This window comes from Amblyomma americanum, chromosome 4 (assembly GCF_052857255.1).
Source record: "Amblyomma americanum isolate KBUSLIRL-KWMA chromosome 4, ASM5285725v1, whole genome shotgun sequence".
Classification (NCBI taxonomy): Eukaryota; Metazoa; Arthropoda; class Arachnida; order Ixodida; family Ixodidae; genus Amblyomma; species Amblyomma americanum.
Genome location: NC_135500.1, coordinates 78,502,812 through 78,529,825, shown reverse-complemented (window position 1 = coordinate 78,529,825; position 27,014 = coordinate 78,502,812). Strand labels below are relative to the sequence as shown.

Sequence of the window (27,014 nt, the reverse complement as noted above, 5' to 3'; positions counted from 1 at the left end):
CGCAGCCCACACAAAAACGGCAAAGATCCGGTGCAGTCTCTGTATGTTCATCCTTGCACAAAGCAACACTTGCATCATGTACCACAACCTAGACACAAAAAACAGAATACACACTGTGGCCCTTCCGAAAATTGACAGATGTTGCCCTTTCCACCTCTCCACCTTTTCACGCGTGGCTTGCGTCTGTTCTCTCCAGTACGGTTCGCTATCGCGATAACCGTCTAGTGGGACGCCCAATTACTTTACTGGGGTCGTCACCCAGGACATGTTAGCAAAATGGTAGGGTTTCGTTGGCCATTCTCCGTGCCAAAGCCCCAGGGACTTTGACCAAATCACTTTACTGCCTGTGACTTTGGTGAATTCTTTTACACATGCCACGGCCTCGGTTACACCGTCCCGATTCACTGTGAACACTGCCACATCATCCGCATAGGCCTGCAGCTAAACTTCTGCCGCCTGACGATGGAAGCCACGAATTTTTTTCATTTTGCATGATATTCAAACACAACGCTTCGATGTAAATGCAGAATAGAAGGGGGCTAAGGGGACAACCCTGGCGCACCGAACGCTGCAGGACGATGGTGGCCCCCAAACTCTTATTTACAATTAATCTTGTCGTGCTGCTCCGGTACGCAGAGGCCACTCCCTCACGAATAATGGACCCTGCATTTACATGGTCGAGTATGCAGAGCAGGATTTCGTGTGACACACAATCAAATGCTTTCTCAAGATCTAGCTGAAATATGGCTATACCGCTATTTGTTTGATCACAACATTCAAGCACACACCTCACTCTATGAATATGGGTAACAATGGAGCGTCCTTTGATCCCACACGTCTGGTGAGGACCGACTATATCTTGAATGACTGACTGTCGTCTACGGGCTAAAATCTTCATGAAAACTTTATAATCTACGTTTGTGAGTGCGATAGGCTAATATGCTGTGACCTGTTGTAACTTTTCTGCTTCATCATATTTAGGAATTAACACTTTGTGGGATTTATCGTAAGATGGAGGCAATTCATTTACTTTGTAGGCTTCATTGTACACTGCTGTCAGTACTGGTGCTATTTCGTTTTGATATGCTTTTTAAAAAGCCGCACTTAATCCATCAGGTCCAGGTGATTTTCCAAAGTTCAAATTTTCTATCGCATGCTCGACCTCTGACGCAGTTATCGACAGCTCCAACCTTTCTTTCTGTTCGTCGTCTAATCGCGGTAAAGCGCCAAGAAACTTTTCCTTGAACGCGCTCACATCCACTTCTTGCTTCGCAAACAACACCTGATAATATTCAAGGAATGCATGCTGGATATGACCGCATTCTCCCGATAACGCCCCACCCAAATCAATCTTTTTTCAATGTGGTTTCGCTGAGCATGCGTTTTTTCCATTCCTAGCGCTCGTTTTGACGATGTCTCCCCAGCTGCTACATCTTGCGCACTAGCCCGCACAAGCGCGCCACGATAGCGTTATTCTTCTAAGAGTTCAATCTTGTGTTTTATTTTTCTAATGTCGTCCATCCACTTTCCAGGCTCTTCGCTTTCTTTTTCGAGAAGTCTAGCCAGTAACGATCTTAAATTTTCTTTTTCACGCTTCTCCTCTTGTGGTATACAGCTTGACCTTTCGATCGCTGCTATCTTTATTTGCTGTTTGCAAAGTTCCCACTGGTGCCATACTTTCAGTTCCCCGCTGGTCTCTAATCCGATTTCTTCATTCACTTTCCTGCTAAAGATGCCGCCTGTAATGATCGTATTATTTAATTTCCACATCTCCCAAGAAAACTGATTTCCTCTTTTCTTTGTCCGTATCCCACACTCCACTAAACAATGATCAGAAAATGGTACCGGTGCTACACTGTAGGTACTGCATTTTGAAATAACATCCGGCGACACATAAATGCGTCCTAGCCGTGCATGGCTTGACCGCTGAAAATATGTGAACCTCACACAGCGCTCGCCTTCTAAACATTCCGCCACATCATCGAGGTTGCACGTCACTATAACCTCTGAGAGTGCCTCAGTGCTTCTGTCCCTAAACGCCCGTGCAGTGGTTTCATCACAACCTCTCAGAACGCAAATGAACTCACCCATGATGTTCAGGGATTTCTCACAAATTAAGTACTTTTGTAGGTTTTGAAAAAAAAACTGTCCTTTCATCCACCGCATTTGGCGCGTACACACAAATGTTGCGCCAATATGTTTTGTTGTACACGAAGTCAACCAAAACACACCTACCCGATGGACGCGTCATATATCCCTAAACCTGAAGTCCCGGTAAATTCTTAACAAAAATAACACAGCCCGCAGACGTGCCTGTAGCGTGGGACACAACTGCAAAAAACCTAGACGTGAAACGTCACACCATGTTCCCGGTCTCATCTTCCCCGTCAATTTTCGTTTCCTGCACTGCCAGGACGTCAATGTCATGCTCAGTTAAAATGCGGTGTACCTGGCTCTGCTTCTTGTTGCTTGTCAGTCCCCTGACGTTAAGTGTAGTGACTTTTATGGGGGACGCAGGAGCCATTTTCATACAGAAGAAAGAGGCCGAGAACATGGTCTTTACCCTTCCCGTCTAGCGCGTGGCTATACGACTTCTTCGCCACCGGAGCCATCCGGTTCTGGTTCCAGGCCTGACTGCGGGGGCGGTTTGTCGAGAACTCTCCTCTCCGTAGACACATTAGGTCGTGGTCGGATGGATGGCCGCCGTCCTTGGGTCGTTTTTGCCGGCCGCTCCTCGACACTGGGGGCTGCCGCCTTGTCTCCATCGGCTCCGGTCTGGGCATGTGGTCGCTTCGCTGGGGCAGGACCACTGGTAGTACGGGCGCCGCTCTTGTCATGGTTCTCGTTCGGAGTCGCTGGGTCGGTTTCTTGGAGCGCTGGCGCGCTTATTGCATTTCTCGACGCCTCCATCCCATTTGTCGAAGGTTCTGCCCCTTCAGGCTTCCGCCCACCATCGCTGCTGGAGGGTCCCGAAGGTCAGTCGCGCCTGCGTGCTTTTCGGGCTCCCATATGCCTTTTGCAGATTCCTCGGCCTCGGCTACGTCCATCAGGAGTTCCGCAGAGTCGTCTTTCGACACAGCTCCCGTAGCTACTGCATAAGTGCGGACACAGTCGGTATCCGTGTGACCGTACCGCCGACATTTCGTACAGCGGGGAACTTTACATTCACGCCGCACGTGGCCCGTGCCGTAGCAGCGCAGGCAAAGCTAAGTTGCGCAGGCAAAGGCAAAGCTAATTCCAGTCTTCAAACAGGGAGATAAACAAGTAATTTCTAATTACCGCCCAATCGCTATTGATCGTTTTTCAGTAAAATTATTGAAAAAGCCATTGGTATCCGAATAAACAATTACATAACAAAATTTGACATTCTATCACCTGACCATTTCGGTTTCAGAATGGGATTTTCCACCGAATTAGCTGTGATCGCTGTCAACGATAAAATTAAATCCTACATCGATGCAGGTTACTTTGCTGGTGCATTATTTATTGACCTTTCCAAAGCTTTTGATTCCCTCAACCATGCTATTTTATTCAATAAGCTTGACGCTGTCGGCATAACTGGGCCTGCCTTTCGCTAATCAGAAGCTATTTATTCAATAGAAAACAAGCCGTGTTCATCTCGGGAACAAACTTAAAATTCAAGACTACTAACGTTGGAGTTCCGCAAGGTTCCCTTCTTGGCGCTCTTCTATTTTTATTCCCTAGGTGTCTTTATAATTCCAACTGTTTTCTTTATGCTGACGACACAACAATCTTAACCTCAGATTCACATATAAATAAAGTGGTCGATAAACTTAAGATTGATGCACATAATGTATTCGATTGGTGCAGAAATAATTTGCTGTTCATTAATGCATCCAAATCCAGCTTTATAGTTTTTAGGTCACCTCAAAAAATTGTTTGCGAAATCTCGTCTGTTAGCAGAAGCTCAAACTCAATCCTTTTAGCTGATCACATATCCCTTTTAGGCGTAGTACTGGACAAACGTCTTAAATTTCAGACCCACATCTCATCTATTTCCCGAAATATAGCGTATGGTATTAGGGTAATAATTAAAGTTCGCCCGTATTTCTATGTTCCCATTCTCATTTCCCTCTATTACTCGTTCATTTACTCCTATATTCAGTATTGCATTTCATCTTGGGGAAACACGTATCATTCGCATTTATCTTCTCTGCAAACTATTCAAAATCAAGCAATTAGAATTATCACTTATAGTCACAGTTCTGCAAATGCCCCTCGTCTGCTGCTATCATACAATATTTTATCAGTGCCCAAAGTAATCGACTTCAAATTATGTACCCTTATGTACAAATATCTTAGAAATCTACTTCCTTTTTCGTTAACTAGCAGTGATCAAAATCCGCGTCGCAAAGACACGCGTTTTGCTAATAACATTAACTTTTTACTCCCTAAACCTAACACTAATTATGGAAAGCAAACAGTTCGTTTCACTACCACTACATTATGGAACTCATTACCGGTTAGCATTAAGCAATCACCTAATATCTGTGCCTTTAAATCCGCTCTCCATCAGTTTTTACAATCCCCCTAATGGTATTTACTTGGTATATGGTACTAGTTTTGTCATTTATATCACTCAATGAATCGTCTTTTGTATTGGTCTGTGTGATATTAGGTGTGTATTCATTTTTCATTCAAAGAAGGGTTTACATTATTTCTCGTATTTCACTCACTGCTCATTTATGATGCCAACAACTAATTTTTTTGTTGCATCTGCTCTCTGTAATTCCTTTTTACTCATTGTCTTGCTCAAATATGTTTTACCGGCCTGGGACCTGAGAAATCTCATAATGTTTTATGGCTGTGAAAATTCCATTTGCAGACCTACCCATATTACTTTGAACTTCGAGATATAAAGGCTAGCCTTACCTTCATAAATGATAACTATGAGGTAATCAAGGTGAACATCCAGAAAACCTTAGACGAACACGCAACACTGAAAGAAGAAAATGCTAAATTGAAGCAATGCTGTGAGTCGCTTACTGCTCAAGTAAAAATGCATGATAAGCGGTTGGTACAATGTGAGCAGTATTCGCGGAACGCGAACTTGGAAATCAAAGGCATACCGGTGCAAGCAAGCGAAAAACTCCAACCATTCATGGTAACACTGGGTGATAAGCTCGGCGACAGCATCTCTGCTTCTGATATCGACGTGCTGCACAGAACATCCGTTGCAAAGAGTGAAACTGATAAAAACATTGTCGTGCAATTCACAAGCAGGCAGAAACGAGATGCCGTTCTCGAAAAGGCTCGAAAGGCCAGGTTGACCTGCGAAGATATTGGGTTTCAGACTAAAGACTTGGTCTACGTCAATGAACATTTGTGCCCAGAGCGGAAGCGACTACTTGGCAAAGCGATTGGCAGGAAAAAGGAGAAGAGTTGGCAGTTTGTCTGGGTACGCAATGGCCAGATCTATGCGCGTCAGTACGAGAACAGCACGTTGCTCAAGATCAACACTATGGATGATATAGCCAAAATCAGTTGAGCTAAGAATCCATCAGTACATTTTAGTTTGTTTGCTTTCGGATGGCTTCTCATCATCTCCTTTCCTCCTTAGCCTTAAATGAGCTAGCCTGCAATACTGACCCGGGTTGCATCAAAGTTTTCCATTTGAATTGTCGTTCTGCAAATAAGAAATGTGAAGAAATAGCGTCATTAATTGAGTCTCCTGACTTTTCTTTTGATGTGATCATGCTCACGGAAACGTGGTACCACGATGATTCCAATTATCTAAACCTAAATGATTATAGTCAATTTGTTCTCAACAGATGTGGTCGCAGGGGCGGTGGTGTTTCAATACAGGCTCTGAAATCCCCCAATGTCGATGTAAATAGCAGTTTCACAGAATCTACACCAGACTACGAGATTTTAACAGTAGAAAGCGGGAAATACATGTATAGTGTGCTGTATCGTCACCCAATGTAAATTTTGATACATTGCTACGTACCATAGAAATTCTTTTTGACCATGTGTCATTTAATGAGATTACGTTATTTATCGGTGGTCATATTAATGTTCATATGATAACTGTTTCTGCGTCACAAGAAGAGCTCCTCACAATGCTGGACAGTTGCGGTTTTTGCAATCTTATTGATGTGCCAACGCGTATCACCTGTACGACTGCAACGTCAATTGACCTCATCATCACTAACATCGGTAAAACAAGCACGCATGCTGGAACAATTCTGTCCGACGTCAGCGACCACCTTCCTGTGTTTGCCTTCGTTCCAGACCACTGTTCTTCTCCGATACCAGAAAGGACTGCGTCATACTATAGAAGAATAGACAACAGCACTCTTGAGCGTTTTTATATGGGCGTTAGTGAGATAACATGGGAGGATAATGAATGTCTCCAGGAAGTTAACAAAGCATATGATACTCTGTTAACTAAACTTAAGGCAGTTTACGACAGGTGTTTCCCACTAGTATGTAGCCGTAAACGTAGAGCAAAAAAGTGAGATAACATGGGAGGATAATGAATGTCTCCAGGAAGTTAACAAAGCATATGATACTCTGTTAACTAAACTTAAGGCAGTTTACGACAGGTGTTTCCCACTAGTATGTAGCCGTAAACGTAGAGCAAAAAAGCCATGGGTCACCGAAGAGTTACTGCGCAAAATTAAGCAAAAACAGAGGCTGTACGGGCAATTTCTGAAGTCTAGGGATCTCGCAAAACTGAAACAGTATAAAAAATTCCGCAACCGCCTCAACAAGGAGCTACGCAATGCAAAGCTTGCATACTTTACTAAAACGTTTTCTAGATCGCCCAGCGAAACTTTTAAACCGTGGGATCATCTTAATAAAATTTTGAATTTTAATACAAAGACTGCAATTGATAGTATCATAAGGGATGGTAAACTTATTAAGGGCGAAGAGCTTCCAATTGAACTAAACAGTTTTTTTGTTAATTTCACAAAGGACATTTGCAGTCCTTTTACTGGTGCCACAGGGTATGATTATCAAACGCCAAGTGTTCCTGAGTCGATGTTTTTTGAGCCTGTAACAGAGCACGAAATAATAACGGTATTCACAAACCTAAAAACTAGTAAAGCAGAGGACAAAGACGGCTTTCAAATCAGGCCTTTTAAGTATGTGATTAACTTACTCGCACCGGTACTGGTAGGCATTTACAATCTTGCTCTTTCCACCGGAACTTTTCCAGACCAAATGAAAATCGCTAAGGTTGTGGCTATATATAAGGATGGTGCGAAAACAGAACTGTCCAATTATAGACTCATTTCAGTTCTTCCTGTACTATCCAAGGGCCTAGAAAAAATTTATACCAGAATAACCAAATTTTTAGGAAAACACTCCGTGCTTTCTGACTGTCAATACGGATTCAGGCAAGGGAGGTCAACAGAGATCGCGCTTAATAAACAAAAGGAACTGATCATAGATTCTTTTGAGGACCGAAAAATCGTTCTTGGAATTTATATTGATTTTACAAAGGCGTTTGACTTAGTCCACCATCGTCTACTACTGCATAAGCTACTCCATTATGGAATCAGAGGAATAGGTTTATCCTTAATGAAATCCTACCTAGAAAACCGCATGCAAATGGTTGTCAATGACCGCACATCGTCAACATTAAAACCTATTTTTTCTGGAGGCCCCTAACTCTTCAATATCTATAATAATGATATATTTTACATGCCCTTACCTGTGACTTTATTAGCTTACGCCGATGATCTCACAATGCTTTTGCCCGGTGATAATGAAAGAAATCTATTACTGTATGGAAACCAATTTTTAGAATATTTGTGCTAATGGTCGAGAAAGAATTGCTTAAGAGTAAATGCTAAGAAAACTAATGCCATTATCTTCCGTCCAAAGAGCAAGCCTATCTCAATGAGTTTTGACCTCATGCTGGGTGACACTAGAATTGAAATTGTAGACACTATAAAATGCCTTGGTGTGGTGCTCACGGAAACCCTGAGTTGGGACAAACATATAAAAACTATCCGCAAAAAAATGAACCCAGTCAATGGTGCCCTGTGTCGACATAGATACACACTTCCAACAAAGATAAAGATTCTTATATATAATGCATATTTACTTCCAATCATTACCTACTGTATAAGTGTCTGGGGTATCACAACGAAACATAACAAACACAAGAACTTAGTTGCACAGAAGCGTGCTGTCAGAATGATTGCAAATGTACCATGGCATTCCCATGCGTTTCCTTACTTTAAACAATATGGTATTTTGTCTGTTGATATATTGCACCCGTTCGTATTGTTATGTGCATACAAAAATGCAGTTAAAACAAACAATCAACTGTTCCTTGCAGCCTTTATTCTACATCAATACACACCAGTGTACAATACCCGATGTCTTTTACCTTGGCTTCTACCCTTTTGCCGTACTTTATACCGTAAACAGTCCTTATCCTATAACCTAGGAAATTACCTCAACACATTGTCAGAGAAAAATGTTTGTATAGAAGACATCTCAAAGAAACAGTTATTATTTGTCATGTGCATTTTCGAATCTATTGTGGCATCAATGTAAATAGGTCTGGTGTATTATATCGTCTATTGTTCCTATTGTTTATGTGCATCTATGTTGTGTACGCGGTCAGGGTTACACTATTGTTGTCCTTTTTCTTTGTTTGTTTTGAAGGGGATATTCAGCTCAACTTCAGCCTGATGTTCGCGAAACATACTGCTGTCGTTGTATTCATGGGGCACTGGGTGCTACTTCAAGCTGCATTATGCAGCTTTTTGCCCAGTGTCCCCTTTTTCCACTGTAATGTGTGTGGAGAAATAAATTTTCAATTCAATTCAAACTCTTCCACAGGTATAGATGTCGCAATAACAAATCTTATTAATTCGGATTATACAGCAGGGGTTCTGACAAGTGATCTAAGTGATCATTAGCCGATATACATTGGCACCCGACGTCTATTTCAGAAAGTTAAGGATAGCAATCGTTATTTTGAGCTTCGGAGTATATGCGAATCCTCAATGAGGAAATTGCGAACACTGATCGAACAAGCAGATTGGTCTCCAGTGTATAAGGAGGAAAACGCAGATCTCGCAGAGTACGCGAATCACTTGTCACTATCACACTAAACGTAGTACTTGCAGACTTATCGCCTCTTATCATTACCCATGAATTGCCATCAGAGGACAGGCTTAGCTTCCTTGATATCAGGATTTTCTCTCAAGACGATCAGATTTACTGGAAATACGAACCACGTGCCAACAAGCCACTACTCTCGTATGACTCTGCGCATTCCAAACTTGTCAAGAGGGGCATTGACAAGTAATGCTTCACAAATGCCACAAAAAAATTCTGCCCTCAGCTAATGACCGAAGTTTTCGCTCAACAAGTACAGAGGCTAATTGAAGCCGGTTTTCCTGTGCATATCCTTGTAAGTGTTGCCGAAAGGCTCCTAAAGGAGATCTGTTACCCTCATGCTCTACCACCGTCCCACTCACTAAACAAACAGAAACTTGCTGTGATTCCGTAAACTCACGGCTTGTCCCACCGCTTGAAGAAGATTGGACCACGGGCAAAAGTGAGTCATTTTTTAAGCTACAGAGAAGCTGCAGAAACTTTGCCGATTGACAATACCAGGCCCTGCTACAAAGAGTGGGTGCAAGATAAATAATCAAACTAAGTTCCTTAAATATACGGAATCCATTGTGTACAGCATACCATTGACATGTGGAAAGAAGCTTGTAGGTCAAAGTGGAGTGTGCTTAAACGAGCGCCTTCGTGAACATCGCTACAATGTTAAAGAAAAGAAAGGTGGTTTTTTAGATGCGCACTGCAGAAAATGTGAATCCAAGTGTAAACCTCTTTTTCAAGCATGCACGATCATTGCCAAAAACACTTGTAAACTCACGCGAGAAATAATCGAAGCAGAAATGATAGATAGCTTAGGTGATAACTGCATAGCGAAACCCTCTCTTGGGCTATCTCGTAAGGAATTAGATTACCTCAGAAGCCACTAAACAATTGACTGTCTGCCGCGCTTGCGCAATGTATCGCCATGTCATATATATCTACAGGCTCTCTTCCGCGATAAACTGTTGCAAGTTAGCGCTTGTGTGGGTTCTTTCATGTCCTTGTCTGATGTTGCGCTATTTTATATGTCATGCACTAGCAACAAGCCCAAACCGCCACCTTGCAGATAAAGCGTACGACCTGTTTCTAGACATTTTTCTATGCTGCTATAAGGCTGCTTTTCCGTTGCTAAGGGCAAAATTGCGGAGGTGGAAAATTCGTAAGCCTTGGATCACTCTAGGGATTCATCAAAGAATACAACAAAAGAATGCAATGTTTCATAAATTTCTCGTGAGTCGAGATTATGCTTTATTTCTTGAGTTTAAGAGGTTTCGGAACAAATTAAATAGCGGCCTAAATAAAGCAAAAAAAGATTACTATCAATCCTTGTTTTCCAGAATAAAATCTACGCGAAAAAATATGGAAAGAGGTCAATTCCTTGAAAGGAAAAAACAAGGCTGGCAGCACGATTCAACAGATAAAAATTAATAACATCATATTAGAGGGGCAGCCCCTAGTTGATGCCATAAACAACTACTTTGTGAATGCAGCAATACCTGAAACAGACGAAGTTGAAGACTACTGTACCTATGATGAAACTCGTCAAACGAATTCTCTTGTACTTTTTGATGTCAGCCTGGGTAAGTCGACATGTTAATAAAAGGATTAAATGCCGAAGCTGCTAGTGGATGTGATGATATTAAGGTAGAACCAATAAAAGGAGTCTCGTCAACTATTAGTCCAATACTTGCGTTCTTAATAAACCTATCGTTTCTGACTGCAATCTTTCCACAAAAATTGAAGGTGGAAAAGCAATTCCTCTTCATAAAGGTGGTCCTATAAATGATATCTCAAATTATCGTCCAATCTCCGTCTTGCCCAACTTTTCAACAATTTATGAAAAGTGCATCCATAAGCGCCTGATAGCATACCTTAATAAATACAATATACTCTCGCCATCCCAATATGGTTTTCAAAAAAAATAAAACAACAGAAGATGCACTTGTAAAAGTGAAAAATCAAATAATTGATAACCTTGATAGGAGGCTGTACACCTTAGGTATATTTCTCGTTTTGCGAAAAGCATTTGTTTCGGTAAACCACCATATCATGCTTAAGAAATTGCACCGATATGGCGTTAGGGTTACTAGCTTCGATTTCTTCCGGAGTTTCTTGACACTGAGGCAGCCGTACGTTTTGTTGTACAAAGTGAGGTCCCAAAAATTACTTACAAAAGCAGGGGTCCCACAAGGCTCAATACTGGGACCAGTTCTATTTCTGTTGTATGTTAATGACATCACTGAGCTAAAACACACTCCTGACATCACACTATTCGCTGATGACACAAGCATATTTTTTACAGGTGGAAAAATTCAGGAAATAAGAGAGGAGGTTAATGCCTATCTGGTAAAATTGTCGCAATGGCTGAAAAAAATAAATTACGGCTCCATGCACAAAAAACTAAGTACATAGTATTCACATCCATCAACAAAAACCCAACTGATAATCAGGTAATGTTCGAAGACCATTCCTTGATAAAAGTGCAGGTGCATAAGTTCCTTGGAGAATGGTTTCACGAACATACGTCTAGGAATTTTCATGTCAATCACCTCATTTCGGAACTCGCGCTTACCGTTGGATGCCTAACCAAAATATCCTATATTTTACCTTTATAGTTGAAAAGATCTATTTATTACACGTTGTTTTATTCCAAATTGTTGTATGGCATGCTTGTGTGGGGTACTACCACCAAAGGTTACGAGAGAATATAAATTCTGCAGAAGCGCGTACCTCGAATCCTTGAAAACTACAAAGGCCCAATAAAAAACCCAGCCACGCAACCCCTTTTCTCTAAACATAACATCCTTCCAGGTATAAAAGTATACAATTTAAGGCTAATGCAATATATTTACAAAACACAGTTGTATACTGAAAAAAATCTGCCATACTTCCTCGAAATATGAAATTAGAAACCCTAAAATAAAGATTAAAAAATTTAGAACTAACTATGGCAAACAGGGTATGGACTACCAAGTAGCCAAAATACTTGACCTAAACGAATCGGATATTGACTTCAGCCAGCCAATCAGCGCTTTTAAAAGAACATAACAATTATTGTTCTTCTCAAAAATATTTTTAGAGCCATGAATAAACTACAAGAATCCATAAACCACCGTAGATGGCTATCATGTAGTCTGTAGCTGCTATTCTGTTTTTACACCACACAATATAAGGCTCAGTTCTACTGGATGGTATTTTTAGAAACTCTCACTTACATACTTTTTTATTCCCTTGATTTCTGACAACTTACTTCCGGCTGTACATGAATGTATATGTACCCTTCTTCCTTAACAAAATCCCTCAAGTGTATTTGTGTTGTATTGCTCTATTGTATTGTTTAACTGCTGTACTCATGTTGTATTTGATAGTGCAGGAATATGTTTGTGCTAGTGTAGCCGCGTAAGTGTTTTATGTAAAGAAAATGGGATTCTGCCTTGTACCATAAACATATAATAAACGAACCTTGAACCTTAAACTGCATTGGACGTCCAGGCGCCACGACAAGAGCCAACTCTCCGGCGACGCGTACCTGGTGTGGTAGGTGATCCACTTTTAGACCGGGCTTCAAATTCAGTAGGACAGTCCTTGTCGTTGAGCTCTTGTCATTGACGCCTTGGATCAGCCACCGCTCTCGCGTAACGTCTGTCACTTTGCCAAATGCCGCTAATGCCGTCCGGATGTCGTCATTGGCCACACCATGAAGCATCCAGTGTAGCCGCAGCTTTACCTGCTGGTCTTCCGGGTCGATGATGAGGCAGCGGCGTCTCTTAACTTGCAGCTCATTGAAGGCGAGCAACTTCTTTCCTGCCTCCGTGCTCCGCAGGGTAACCGGCCACACATGGTTGATTTGGTACGCCCCCAACGCGACCACGTCGGGGAGCGTACCGGTCTCGGCCAGGGCGTTGCGGAAATCCTCGACGCGAAACGGCCTCGCTCGCACGTCTCCGTGAAGAAAAACTGTTGAAAACGACACGTCCTGTTGGCAGTGTCGGCAAAATTCTCTGGTACTCCTTATCTTCGCAGTCATCAATGCTGTTTCCGTGGCCGTCGAAGGCCGCTGTCGCCGCTCCGCTGGAGCCCATGATACTGCGATCCGATCAGCTCGGCTGCCGGAAGCAGAATGACTGAACCGCCGACGCCGACGCTGCAGTCCACTTGGCTAATTCTACACATGGCGAGTACATTTACGCAATGCCTTCCTTATCTGGGTCACACGGGCAACGAACGCCTTCAGCAGAGACGCGCCGCCTCTTTTTCTACACAACTGTCATAGCAAAGCGGACACTAAGCCCAACACGCCAATATAGCATAGCTTTGGTATATAAGCCATATTGTTTTGTGTTTTGTAATGGGGGCAACGCGGATGCTTTGTTGGTATTCTGAAAGGTCACAATAATGGTTCCGTAGTGACTGGCCTATATGAGCCCATGTTCGTTCGCCGGAGGTGAAGAGTGCAAGTTTTTCGCTAAACGTCGGCGATTCGTGGTTGCTCAATTTAAGATAACTTGTGTTGCCGCTTCTTTGTGCATCATCTTAAGCGCAAATCGTCATCGACTTCAAGTTGCGCGCCCGCCATCGCATACTGCCACGTTTTCTGCCTCTCTCTTTTTTCGAGCAGCTACAGACGGAAACGGCTTACCCAATGACATCGTCGTCATAGTCTCATCATTCTGCTTTGAAATATTGTGTAACTGATCATCTGCAATGGTGCATAATCATCCCCGTTTGTTGTCCTGAACTCAACTGTAATTCCAATCATTATGTAACACCAAGTTCAATGGAGGGCTTTAAGGAATACAACTGAGCTTAATAACATCTGCAAACCAAGATTATGACCAGCAAAATAATGTTTCCGATAGCCAACATAACTACGTGGTTGGACTTTTCGGTTTTTATTTTCTTAAATTCCGCAGACTATTTTCGTTTTTTATATGTCTTTTATTGGTAACTATTGCTTTCGACGAGAGATGTACAGTCCTTTTTGGTTCTTCAGTGAGGCAATCCTGTGCGGGAAAAAGTCACTTAGAGTCTTTCTCGGTGTTTTTGTCAAATTGTTTAGGAGTAATAAACGTGCAAATTTTAATACAAGGAGCTGAGCTTATAGAAGTAATTGCTATCGCTATTAGGAAAGTCATCATATCATCAGCCTGACTACGCCCACGGCAGGGCAAAGGACTTTCCCATATCTCTTCAACTAACCCTGTATGTTGCCAGCTGCGGCCACCCTATCCCTGCTAACTTCTTAATCTCATCCGTCCACCTAATCTCATGCTGCTCCCTGCTGTGATTGCCTTCTCTTGGGATCTACTCCGTTACACTTAATGACCAGCGGTCACCTTGCCTTCGCACTAAATGCCCTATCCAAACTCATTTATTCTTCTTGATTGCAACTAGAATGTCATTAACTCGCGTTTCTTCTCTCACCCACACCGCTTTCTTCCTGCCTCTTAATATTAAACATATCATTTTCATTTCCATCGCCTGCTGCATTGTCCTCAACTTGAGCTGTACCCGTTCCGACATCCTCCACGTTTCCGCCCCATAGGTCAGTACCGTTAAGATATAATTGCTATATACTTTTATGTTGAGGGATATTGAGAAAACTGCATAAGACCGGCACTCACCTGCCATATCATACCATGCTGAATACGCAGGTTCTCATTCGGATATTAACAAAAGTTGGTCAAAGAAAACAAAACCGCTGGAAGCCAAAAACTCAAATCGAAGTTTATATCCAAGAACTCGGTTGACGAGTTACAGTTGGGTTGTTTGGCTGGGTTGAGCGAGAGGGCCTTGCAACACGTGGTCTGCGTGTTGGTGGCCGCCATAAAACAGCCGCTCAGTCGTCGTTATAGCCAGAACGTGGTGACTCCCATAGACGATTTGTTGTCATGTCCGACAGGCAACTGATAATTCTACTGAGCCGAGTACCTCCTATAAGCGGTTCGCGAGAGTGAACAATCATAATATATCTAGCAGGCAGAGAGATAGTGGTTCTTCCCGGTTTCAAGATGCGTGGAAGCTAGCTAAGTAATAGCTCAATTCGCAAAACTGCGCTGCATATCCAACAATACCGCTGTCACATGGTGCCTTTGGCTTTCCGACTTAGTTCACTGTCAATTCTGGCGGAGAGTAACAGTTATTTAACCACCAGATATCCATACCTTGCATGACAAGACTGGTAACATTTTTCGGTTAAAACGTCATTTAGCAAACTTAATTCGTCGTAATTTCATCCTTTTTTTTTGCGGGTGAAAAACAGAAGTCCGAATTCTACGTGTAACGTTATTTTCGGTTTCGTGTTTAACCTTAACGGAACTTCTCTAATGTAACATGAAAAATTACTCGAACTTATACATACTAATTTTAAAGCATTACTCAAATGTTGGGTAATATAAGGAGTGCGGTGAGATGGTATAGCACACAGGCGTTTTTCCATTTCACCTCCATCGAAAGATGCCCACCCCGGCCGGGAAATACAAAATGTGCGAAATGTTGTTCTTTTATGTTAGTGATTTACGAGAAATCTACCGTATTTGCCCTTACTATAGCCTGGCGAAGGTTCAGTGTTCACATTGCTTTTTCCTTCAGTTTTTCTTTGTGAAGACCTTCTTTCCTGCGGTAAGAAAGCGCACTGGGAGCAAATATGCTTTATCCTGTTTCTTATTTTTGGGATAGGACCCTTCTACAAACTTTCAGTTTTTAAACAGCTTTTGTTGCATCGTGAAGAAGGAGGCCATTTGTCCTGCTATTAGTCTTAGTGCATACGACCTTCTTATACTGTTTGTGGAGCAAGGAATTTACCCTTGATGTGAAGGATAAAGAAGCGCTCGTTCCCTTAAATTGTGCAAAAACAGAACGTCGACATTTAGCGAAAAACTTCACTGTGCAGCGACGGCGAATGAACATCTGCCCGTATGGACCTGGATCAGTTCACTGACACTGTTATTGTGTGGCTGTTCACACTCCAAACAAAACAACCGCATTGGTAGCTCATTTTCTCTCATGCCGAGCGCAGCATAATACTCTGCGACTTATATAACAAGCTACGCTAGCGGCGCATTGGCCAGAGGGTCCTCTTTGCTACGACAGTTGCCCCTCGACAAACACACATGTCTCTACGGAAGGCGTTCGCCGGCCGTGTGAACTAGATAGCCAGGGACGAGATTGCACAAATGCACTCGCCACGTGCAGAATCGGCCTTGAGGACGGCGTCGTCGGTGTCGGTGGTTCAGTCAGAGGTCGTCATTGTTTTTGTAGCATTCTAGAGGGACACCTAGCCACCTAAGCCAGCTGCACGAAACGCGAGAAAAAGCAGACAGGTGGAAGGTTGTTCCCCTTTCTTTCTTCGCCAGGGCCACAGTGTGCAATCTTTTTTTTGTAAGTAAGTTGTAGTATTTGATGCAGGTACTGCACTGCTCGCGGCTGAATGTGCAAAGGCTACACAGAGTGTTCGCCACCTTTATATGGGCATCGCAATGGGAGTGGTTTAGTCGAACGAACTTGTTCAGAAGGGTGAAAGACGGCGGTCTTAGCCTGTCGCATCTCTTTGTGCGACAGCTCGTTAATAGGTTTATTTTTTTTCGCGACACGAGCGATCCTTTTTTACGCACAGTGTGCCAAGACAGATTAAGAGGTGCGTTGCCTAGTTTTGTTGTTGGCACAAATGGAATGCATGGATCCATTTCAGGTTTTTTCAAGGAGGTCGTGACTAGTGTACGATTCTTGTCGGCGCGTTTTTCGATTGATTATCTTTCTTCAGTGAAAAAAACTACAGTGTACAAAGATGTGTGTGACACCATTTTTCCGGAACCATTGTACAGAGTCTTGCATAGAGGAGAACCCGGTCAGAATGTTTTAAAAAGGGTAAAGAGAATGCAGGTGACGCCTGGAATGCAATCCTTTTTCTTCAAGCTACACACTGAAACACTGCCAGTAAAGAAATTCCTAGAGCAACGGGGCTTTTTCTTACCGTGGGGAGCTGACTGTATGATATGCAAACAGCCCGAAACTATAGACCATGTTTTTCTGCATTGCTGGGAAGGTGTGTACTTTTGGGATGTTCTGCAGCGAACGGTCAAAAAAGATTTTCCACTGGGCCCACACGGCATTAGATACCTAGCAATAAACAATGAAGACGGAATTCCATTCGACCTCACAATGCTGGCCAGACTCCACTCTGTATGGCGCTCCCGCATGGCCGGTTTCCATTGTGATCCGGATGCGAGGCCCGCACGGATGTATTTTCGCGAGAGTATAGCGAGATTTGTTGAAGTGCAGAAGTCGCTTGAGCCTGTACCACAGTGGCTGCCGAGAGTAGAAGCCTTGACAGCGCTGAAAGAATTTTAATATGACAACGTCTGTACAAAGCTGATTGCTGAGGCATTTTTGTCTGCCTTATTTTGTGTTTCTATTTCTGTGTACCATCATGTGTTACTGCGCACTGTCGGAGACCGGCAATAAAGAAAAAAAAAGCGTCGGTGGTTCAGTGGTAGAATACTCGCCTGTCACGCGGGTGGCCCGTGTTCGATTCCCAGCCGACGCACTCTTTATCGTTTTTCTTTTTAAAGACGTCTAGCGCAGCTTTCAACAGCACGCTTACTAAACACACACAAGCGCCGGTACGCAAGCCGTTTAATGTCCCGATGCGGCACGTGGGCTGTGAATAGGGCGTGATAGAGAACTCCCCATTTATTTAGATCACCTTGGGTTCCTTAACTTCCAGGTAACATCAGAACATTGCAGCAAGGTTGATTCCTTCATTTCGTGAAAAGTTAACAGATTGCTGATAATTTCCTTTATTGCCAACGCTTCTGCAACATTATGTATTTAAGTTCATTTATTTTTATTTTTTATTCATTCAAAATACCTACATATCGCCCTGGTACCTACATAACGCAATTATTGAACGATGTGCCATGACCCATATTGATAAGTTGGCAATAATGAAAGTATTGTAACCAAATAAAAGGGCTGTGGATGCAATCTATGACAAGCATGATCTAACAGATTAACTTAAAAGCACTACTTGTTGAGGAAGACCTTTGCTGTAAGAATAACGCGGAAAGTTCGCGACAACAGTTCTCGAAATATGTTTGTAATGTTGTTTTATAGTTATGGCTCAAAGATTACAACGAAATTTAGAACACAGCATTAAAACAATGTTAGTTTCACCGATTAAGTAATGTTTATAATAAACAGGGAACATTTGTTCATTATTAAAATTAATTATCATTTGGAAACCAAGGTTAGCAATATGATTACTTTTTACTTTAAGATGGTATTTTCGATAGCACATACATTTATTAGTAGGTCTTTTTGTTTTCTATTCTTTGAAAATTCTGCGGACTTTTTTTAGGAGCTTATATAGGAAAGAAAGTATATCTTTTCTATTGCCCAATATTGCCGTTGGTGAACGCTGTACTGACTTTTTTCGGTGACTATTGGATAAACTTTTGCGTTAAAAAGTCACTAAGAATCTATTTAAATGACTTTATCAAATTGTTTAGGAGTAATGGACGTGAATATATGAAGACTTGGAACTCAGCTTGTACAACGGCTTGCTATCGTTATTAAAGCAGTAAGGCAAAAAATGCAATAGGCAGCAGACAGAAACGCAAGCGGAAGTTTACGTCCAAGAACTAGGTTGACATGTTGGGTTGTTGTGCTGGGTTGTGTGAATAGGCCTTGCAGCACATGGTCTGTGTGTTGATGGCGGTGACGAATCGGCAGCTCAGTCGCCCCCTGAACATGATACTTTCTTTGGCCTAGGCATGTTTTCATTCCAATGTGCTACGTGTATTTGTTGAACCTACTTAACCGAGTAACTCCTCTAGGTCGGTCATGTTAGTGACTGAACGATGATAATATATCTGGCAGGCAGTAAAGAGGTGCTTCTTCTATGTCTGCATATGCTTGGAAGCTAGCGGAACAGTACCTCACGTCGCACAAATGCGCTGCTTATCCAACAATACCACTGATGCATGACACCCATGGCTTACTGACTTTGTTCACTCACAACTTCGACTGAGCTAACCCTTACTCAACGGCGAGATACCTATGCCTCGCACGCCAAAAATGCTGAAATTTCGGTTCAAACCGAATTTTAAGAACTGAATTCTGCGTTGTTTCGTCGTCTTTTTCTAAGGTTGAAATCGAATCAAGTTTTCGGTAATATCTGCAGCGCGGCGACTTTGTATAGAACACGGGCGTTTCTCCATTTCACCTCCTGCGAAAGGCGGTCGCCACTGTTGGGATTTGTTTCCGTGGCCTTGGGTTCAGCTGTGCAAAATGTGCAAAATGTTTTTCTTTTATGGCTATGATTTACGAGACATCAACCACATTTTATCCTTACAGCACCCCAATGGAGGCTGCCGATGCTGTTGTTCTCCTCAAGGAATTAATGGCGGGTACCCACTGTGGGGGATTGGCCAAGATGCAGGAGGCGGTTGAGAGGTGGCGAAAAATGCTTTTCAAACTAAGAAAAAAAATAAGAACTAAGAAATGCACATTGGGTGATTAAAATGAAGAACAAATTGGAAGCTGCGGGATTGGTTACTGACAATTGGAACGGGTCTATGCGTGCAATGCTTTTGATTGCAGATAAATTTTAATCATGAGTAGCCAGAAGATAAAATTGAGAAAGGTGCCAGGGTGGCAGCCGTTTCGATTCCGAAAGGAAACTTTGGAGAGCACATTCGTGTTAATGTCGTAAAGGGTGGTCTATAAGGCGCCTCGGTACAGGAGTGAGGCTGTGGAAGGACAGGCATTAAATGGTCCGGGTTCGATTCTCAGCCGATGCTGCCGCGTTTTTTGTTTTTTTTTTTCGGAAGCTACCAGCGCAACGTTTAACGGTGCTCTACTGAGCGCTACTGCGCCGGAACCGCTAGCGAGCCTTCTACTTCCGTGCGACGTTTCTTGGTCGTGTGGTAGCGTATTTGTTTCAATGGCCGGGTGCACGGGGCAGTAATATACTACATTCGTTTAACTATTGATATAGTATCTGATATTTAATGTCGCAAAACGACAGACGTGCTTTGAAGACGCCGTCGTGGAGGACTCCACATTTATATCTCCTGGTGTTCTTGAACGTCCAGGTAGCTCCAAAACATTGCAACAATGATTATTTTTGTTTTCGTCAAATGTTAATACGACGTCCGTTAATTCTTTCTTGGTAATGTTTCTGAGACACTATAAAATAACTTTCAAATTACATTGCAATAATATTAATGCAAATTTAAGCTACATGAATACAACAATATTTGAAATGGTAAAGTAACCATGGAAGTCAATACAAACCTGCCAGTTGCAGATGTGCACGACTTACCAACAACCTTCAAGGCCTTACGAGGAAGGCGACACTGGCGCTCTATACAGCACTACCAATACACGTAGCTCGATCACTTTCTAAAAAATGCAAAAGTCTAGATTATATAGCCATTATTTAAGGCTGTGCCATAAGCGATAGTAGTGAATTGTCAATAAGCAAGTTTTTTAACAAAATAACCGGGCTGTGCATGTAGTCTGTGGCAGGCACCACCTAACATATTTAGTCGCTAAGAACTACTAGTTGAAGAACAGCATTACTATAAGAACAATGGGAAAAGTCCTGGGACCAAACGCTTCAAATATATTTGCAATACTGTCTTATAGTTATACTCAGAGAATAAAAGTGCATCTGTAAAGAACATGACATTTGAATTATGTTTCTGTTCAACAGTGAACTAATGTTAATAATAAACACAAAACGTTTTATGATAATATTAACATTAAATAACATTACTAAATCAAGGTTAGCAAAATCTTTACATTCAACAATATAATAATCTTACCTGTAGAAAATAGAACTAGGGGTTCAGCTTTTCAATTTTATGTTTTTTTAAATCGGCGGAATATTTTCAGTGTTTATATCAGAGATGAGTTTCCTTTTTTTGGAATACTGCCTTCAGCGGAAGATTTACTGACTTTTTCAGTGATTTAATGAGGCAATCCTTTGTCGACAAAAGACATTTAGGGTCTATTTCGGTGTGTTTGTCAATTTGTTTAACAGGAATAAACGTGCAAATGGCATTACTTGGAGCTCGGCTCATAGAAGTAATAGCTGTCGTTATTAGAAAAAACTTCATCATCATCACCCTGACTGCCTCCACGGCAGGGCAGAGGCCTCTCCCACATCTCTGCAGTTAACAGTGTGCTTTTCCAGCCGCCGTCGCCCTATACGTGCAAACTTCTCAATCTGTATCCACACAACTAACTTTCAGCCGCCCCCTGCTACGCTTACTTTCCCTTGGAATCCTGTTCGTATACCGTTGGCCATCTGTCTTCGCATTGCATGCACTGCTCAAGCTCATTTGTTCCTCCTGATTTCGACCAGGATGTCGTTAACACGAGTTTGTCCCCTGACCCATCCTGCCCTCATCCTCTCTCTTGAAGTTACACCTATGATTTTCATTTTCATTGCTCGCTGCATTTTCATTAACTGAAGTTTAATCCTTTTTGTTCTCCTGCTCGTTTATGACCCATTGGTGTGTGCAGGTGAGATGCAGCTGTTGTATACTTTTATCTTGAGGGACCTTGAGAAAAGTATATAACAGCTGTATCGTACATGTGCAGACCTATCTTACCATACTGAGCCGAAGACGCCAGTTCACGTCATCCTGTTAGGAAAGTAATTCAAAGCGAAAAAGACCGGCAGCAGGCAAAAACGCAAGTGAAGTTTGTGTCCAAGAACTTGGTTCACATGTGGGTTGTCGTTGACATCGTTGACATCATTGGGTTGTCGCGATGGGTTGAGCGAGAGGGCCTCGCGACACGTGCTATACGTGTTTGCGGCACCGATAAAACAGCCGCTAAGTTGTCGCTACTGCCAGAACGCGATACCTTTGGAGTGAAAGCTGCAGTTCTCGCGTACAACCCTTGAAGGTTATGTTACGGTGCAGATATGACCTTTAAGCGGCCTCAATTAGTAAAGAAACACAAGCAAATTGTTGCGTAGGTGGACGCGAGACTGGGAACCTTCCACTCTGCCACGACAGCTGGACTCTTGGAAGTGAATGAAGGCGCGTCTAGTGAACGCACACTCTCGAAGAAAAGTATCTTCGAGTTATGTCCTGAGGCGTGCATCAATAATTTATTTATCAGCATAAAAATTAGATATCTGTATTAAGTGAGCAGCGAAGTGCGTTTCCAGTCAATTTACTTCGTGCACTGCGTGAGGTCGTAGCGCCGTGATGCGGCACCCACTGAAACCCCAGCACGCAATCTACGGCGATAGTCCAGCAGATAGCGTGCATGTAGTGAATGCGAAAATGCCTTAGAAACGTATCTTCGAGTTATGCGCTGAGGCGTTCAGGAATTATTTAATTATGAGTGTGTAAATTACAGATGTTCCAATTAAGCAAATAGCGAAGTTGTGCGGAACGCACTCAACGTTAGACTCCAAGACGCATTTAGTTACCCGATACAGCACAGCTTTCGTTCTCAAGCCAGATTCAACAGTAGTTAAAGCACTGCTAATTTTTTAACAAAAAATGAGGGACACGTTGCATGCAATCTATGGCAGGCACCATATAAATGATAGAGTTGTAAAATATTACTAGTTGAAGAACATCATTGCAGTAAAAACAGTTAGTAGGAAAGGTTCTGAGGCACAATGCCTGAAATATATTTGCAATGTTTTGTTATAGTTAAGACTGCAATATTATGATATTTAGAAGAAAATATTCGAATAATGTTTAATTGAACGGTGAGCAAATTATTGTAAAAGGAACAAAGAGATTTTTGATAAAATTATTATTTAATGACTTTTCGGAAGGAACGCTTGCGAAATGTTTACTTTGATCTATAATATAACATTTTCGATAGAAGATATAACTAGATGTTGATCGTTTCGAATTTTACATCTTAAAATTCGGTGCACATTTTTCGGTGTTTATATCGGAACGGAAGTTTCATGTGCTTTTTTCTTGATGAAGAACATTGCCTTCGGTGAAATATTTAGATACTTTTTAGGTGATTTAATTGAGAAAATCTGTGCGGGCCAAAACTCACTTGGAGTCTTTTCTTTAATAGTAACCAACTTGAAAATTTGACTCCTTCGAGCTAAGTCTGGATAGGGAATTGCTATCGTTATTAAGAAATTAAGGCAAACTAAATGAAACAGCTGGCAGACAAAAACGCAAATGGAAGGTTACGTCCAAGAACTCGTTTGCCGTATATTTTTGCTGGATTGTCGCGGTGGCTTGAGCGCAGGCTGATCTGCGGGTTGATGGCATCGAGGAAAAGGCAGCTCAGTCGTCGCCTGTACATGATTGTTCCTGTGACCCCCATGCACGGTTTCGTTCCACTGTCTTACATGCATCCGTTGAACCTTCATTTTCGACTAACAACTCCAGGTCGGTCTTGTTAGTGAACAAACAGTGAAAACATATCTAGCAGGCACAGAGGAGGTTGCCCTTTCCGGTCTCCAAAAGCGTGGAATCTAACAGAGCAATACCTGAAATCACAAAACTGTGCTGGTTATCCAACAATACCACTGTTTAATGACGCCCCTTTCTTACTGGCTTGGTTTACTCTGAACTTTATCTGGCGTACACCTTAATCAACCGCCAGCTTTGCATGGCAATAATGCTGACGTTTATGCTTTAAAACCGGATTTCGAATAGGGGATTACGCGTACATTCATCTTTTTTTTTGCACCTTAAATCGAGAAGTCCGACTACTACATATAGCATTTATTGTAAATGTTTAACCTTAATGTAAACATTACAGTGTGACAAGTAAGGTTACTACGACTCTTATAACAATTTTGTAGCATTATTCAAGTGTGCCGTACTATCTGAAATGCGGTGACATGGTGTAGCACACGGGCGTTTTTCCTTTTCACTTCCATCGAAATGAGGCCGCCACGGCTGGGAGTCGTTTCTGTGGTCTTGCTATCAGCCGAATAAACTATTCAAAAAGTTTTTCTCCTTTATGTTAGTGATTTACGAGTTCATCTACCGTATTTTGTCCTCACAACAGAGTGATGGTAGTTCAGTGCTCATACTGCTATCTTCTTGCATTCTTTCGTGAAGACCTTCAATCCTGTGGTTAAACCATTTGCTTCTAGCAAACATACTTTTCCAGATTTTAATTATTGGGTGTGGAAGAGGGAAGGAACTTTTATAAACTATCTTTTGTTAAACAACATTTCTCTCCGCCATGTCGCCTAATATGGGTCTTTGTGCATACGAGCTGGTTATGTAGTTTGTGAGCCATGGTGCGGTGACCTATGCGCGCTGAGGGTGTGATATACGATGCTTGATTGAGAGGAGAATAAAAAACCTGTTATAAAGGGCGCGGCTTTCAATGCGGCACCGTAAAGAGAGGGATGAAAGTACCGATCTGGTTTCAAAGATGAAACGCTGCCGTTATATGAATGTGCCGAATGAATGAATCAGGTGGCATGATTTTGAACGGCTTCTAATGCAGTGATTAGATACGCTTGATGTGGGCTCCAGATGGCAAATGCATATTCCAATATTGGGTCTTACAAGGGATTTATATGCGAGCCATCTTTCTTACAAGTGATGGAGCAAGAAGGAGATGACGCTTAAGAAAAGAAAGAATAATGTTTTGTTCGATGCTGAAATGATGGTAGTGATATGAGCGCGCCATGATAAATTGGAAGACAGGGTGTCTCCTAGGTATTTATATTATTGGAATAGCTCAACTGGTGGGTTAGTTAGAAATGTAATAACGAAAGCGATGGGGATTTTGATGACGTGTGAAGGATATTGAGCTTACATTTGGTAGGATTGAGGGACATTAGCCAATATTCGCACCAATATTGTACGCTGTTAATATCTGTCTGGAGAGTGGGTTCATCAAGACAGCTATTAAGTGTGCGATAAATGGCACAAATAAACATCAGCGAAAGTTCGAATTCTACAAGAAACATGCAGGAGTAAGTCGTTAATATATATTAGAAATAGAAGGGGACCGAGGACAGACCTTTGCGGAACGCCTGCGGTAACTGGGAGGGGTTTATACTAGTGGCCGTTAAGACACTGACTGGGAACTATTAGTCAGGAGTTCTTCAGTCCGTTTAAGAATACTAGAATGTAAGTTCAGTTGTGCAAGTTTCAATAGTAGAAGGTGGTGAGGAACCTTGTCAAGAGCTTTCGCATAATCTAGAAAGATGGCGTCGGTTTGCATGATACGGTTCAGATTACTGTGCAGGTCTTGAAGGAAGAGAACTAGATGGGTTTCACAAAAGAGGCCCTTCCGAAACCCGTGTTGTGAAGAATGAAAAAATTTTTTTGAGTCCAAGAGGATCAATATTTGTCAGTAGATGACGCGTTCCATGATTTTATAAGGCACGTTAGTTAATGAAATGGGTCGGTAATTCAACGCCGAGTCTCTGTTATCTTATTTGACGACTGGAACGACATTTCCTGTTTTCCAATCATCCGGAATGATTCTTTTAGAGAGTGAATGTGAAAGGAGACAAATATGCTGCACAGATTGACAACACTTTTTTCACTAGTTTTGAATTAATCATACTAGCTGACGATGAAAGTTTCATATTATCGATTATAGATAAAATACCTTCTCAAAAAAGGTGATAGCTAGCATAAAGGTTTCTAAGTTAAAGGATGGTAAGTGTGAAGGCGTGTCAACTTCAGTGGTGAAGACAGATGTCAATGTACTGTTAAATATATCTGCACAATCATAATCATCATCCGCCTCGTGTGTGTCGTTTGTAAGTAAATAAATCGGAAGGGTTTTTAGGATTTAAAATTGGCCAAAATTGTTTGGTACTCTTGACTAGCAGGTTTGGGTGAGTCATGTGAAAAAATGAGTACTTCGCGTTACGAACAGAAAACAAGTATGATTTTTCAGCTTCGAAGTATTTTTCCCATGCTGTAGGCATGTCGTTGCGTTCGGCTGTACGAAAAAAAGCAGTTCATTTTGTTATGTATTCGTTTTAGGTGCCGGGTATACCATGGTTTATCGCATTAAGTTTTAAAAGTAATCATTGGGACAAACCAATTAGTGAGGTAACTTAATTTGTTCTTGAAGATCGACCAGTTTTCATGATTTGAGCGAGTGTGAAATGCGGATTCATATTCGGGAAAAAAGACATTCAGGTCTTCAGTTATTGCATTATAATTGCCCATGTCGTAGAGACGTATTGTTTTGTCGGATGTCTGTTTTTGAATAGAGGCAAATGAGAATAGAGCATGCATGACTTTGTGGTCGCTGATTTCAGGAAGAGAACTGATGGATGATAGGTTTTCATGGCTGTTGATTAGTATTAGGTCGAGGATGCTTGCTGATCATCCTGAGACACGAGTTGGTTGAGAAACGAGTTGACTGGGGTTAAAATTTAAACAGATGTCGATGAATTTCTTCGCATCTGCATTACATGTTATTGTAGAACTAGCTGTGTTCTGCCAATCAATGTCCGGGTAGTTAAAACTACCAAAAGAAAAATTTGGGCGTTTGGATAGGTGGAAACAATTCCATGATTAGCATTGTTCAGCTGATGGGAGAAATCTGAGTTAGTTTTCGGAGGCCTAGCAAACGCGAAGTAGCACTGTTACGGGCGAAACGCGAAAGATGAGCCATAATGATTCAATATCGGATGAGACGTTAACAACAGAACTTGTTATACCCCGATGATTTAATTGCTATAAGAACACCATAGTTCAGTCACCGAGCCCACGGAGCGGGTTCGGTGGGCGGTGCCTTTTTATGCATGATGTTGCTGAAGACGATGCGGCCATCAACGTAGTGATGATATCCGGAGAGCGCAGCTACTTAGGCAACACATCCAGCACGGACGAGCAGCTGACGGGCGGTAGGTGGTAGAAGCCCAGTCCATTTCCGGTGCACGACAGTGCGCACACCGAAGGCGCCACAGTATA

General features: G+C 42.1%; 1 non-coding gene across 1 annotated transcript; it reads left to right on the top strand.

Annotated features, from left to right (window-relative positions):
- Positions 1 to 17,576: 17,576 nt before the first annotated feature.
- On the top strand, positions 17,577 to 17,647 carry TRNAD-GUC (transfer RNA aspartic acid (anticodon GUC)). Its single transcript has one exon. It is a non-coding gene; the product is annotated as a tRNA-Asp (tRNA).
- Positions 17,648 to 27,014: the final 9,367 nt, after the last annotated feature.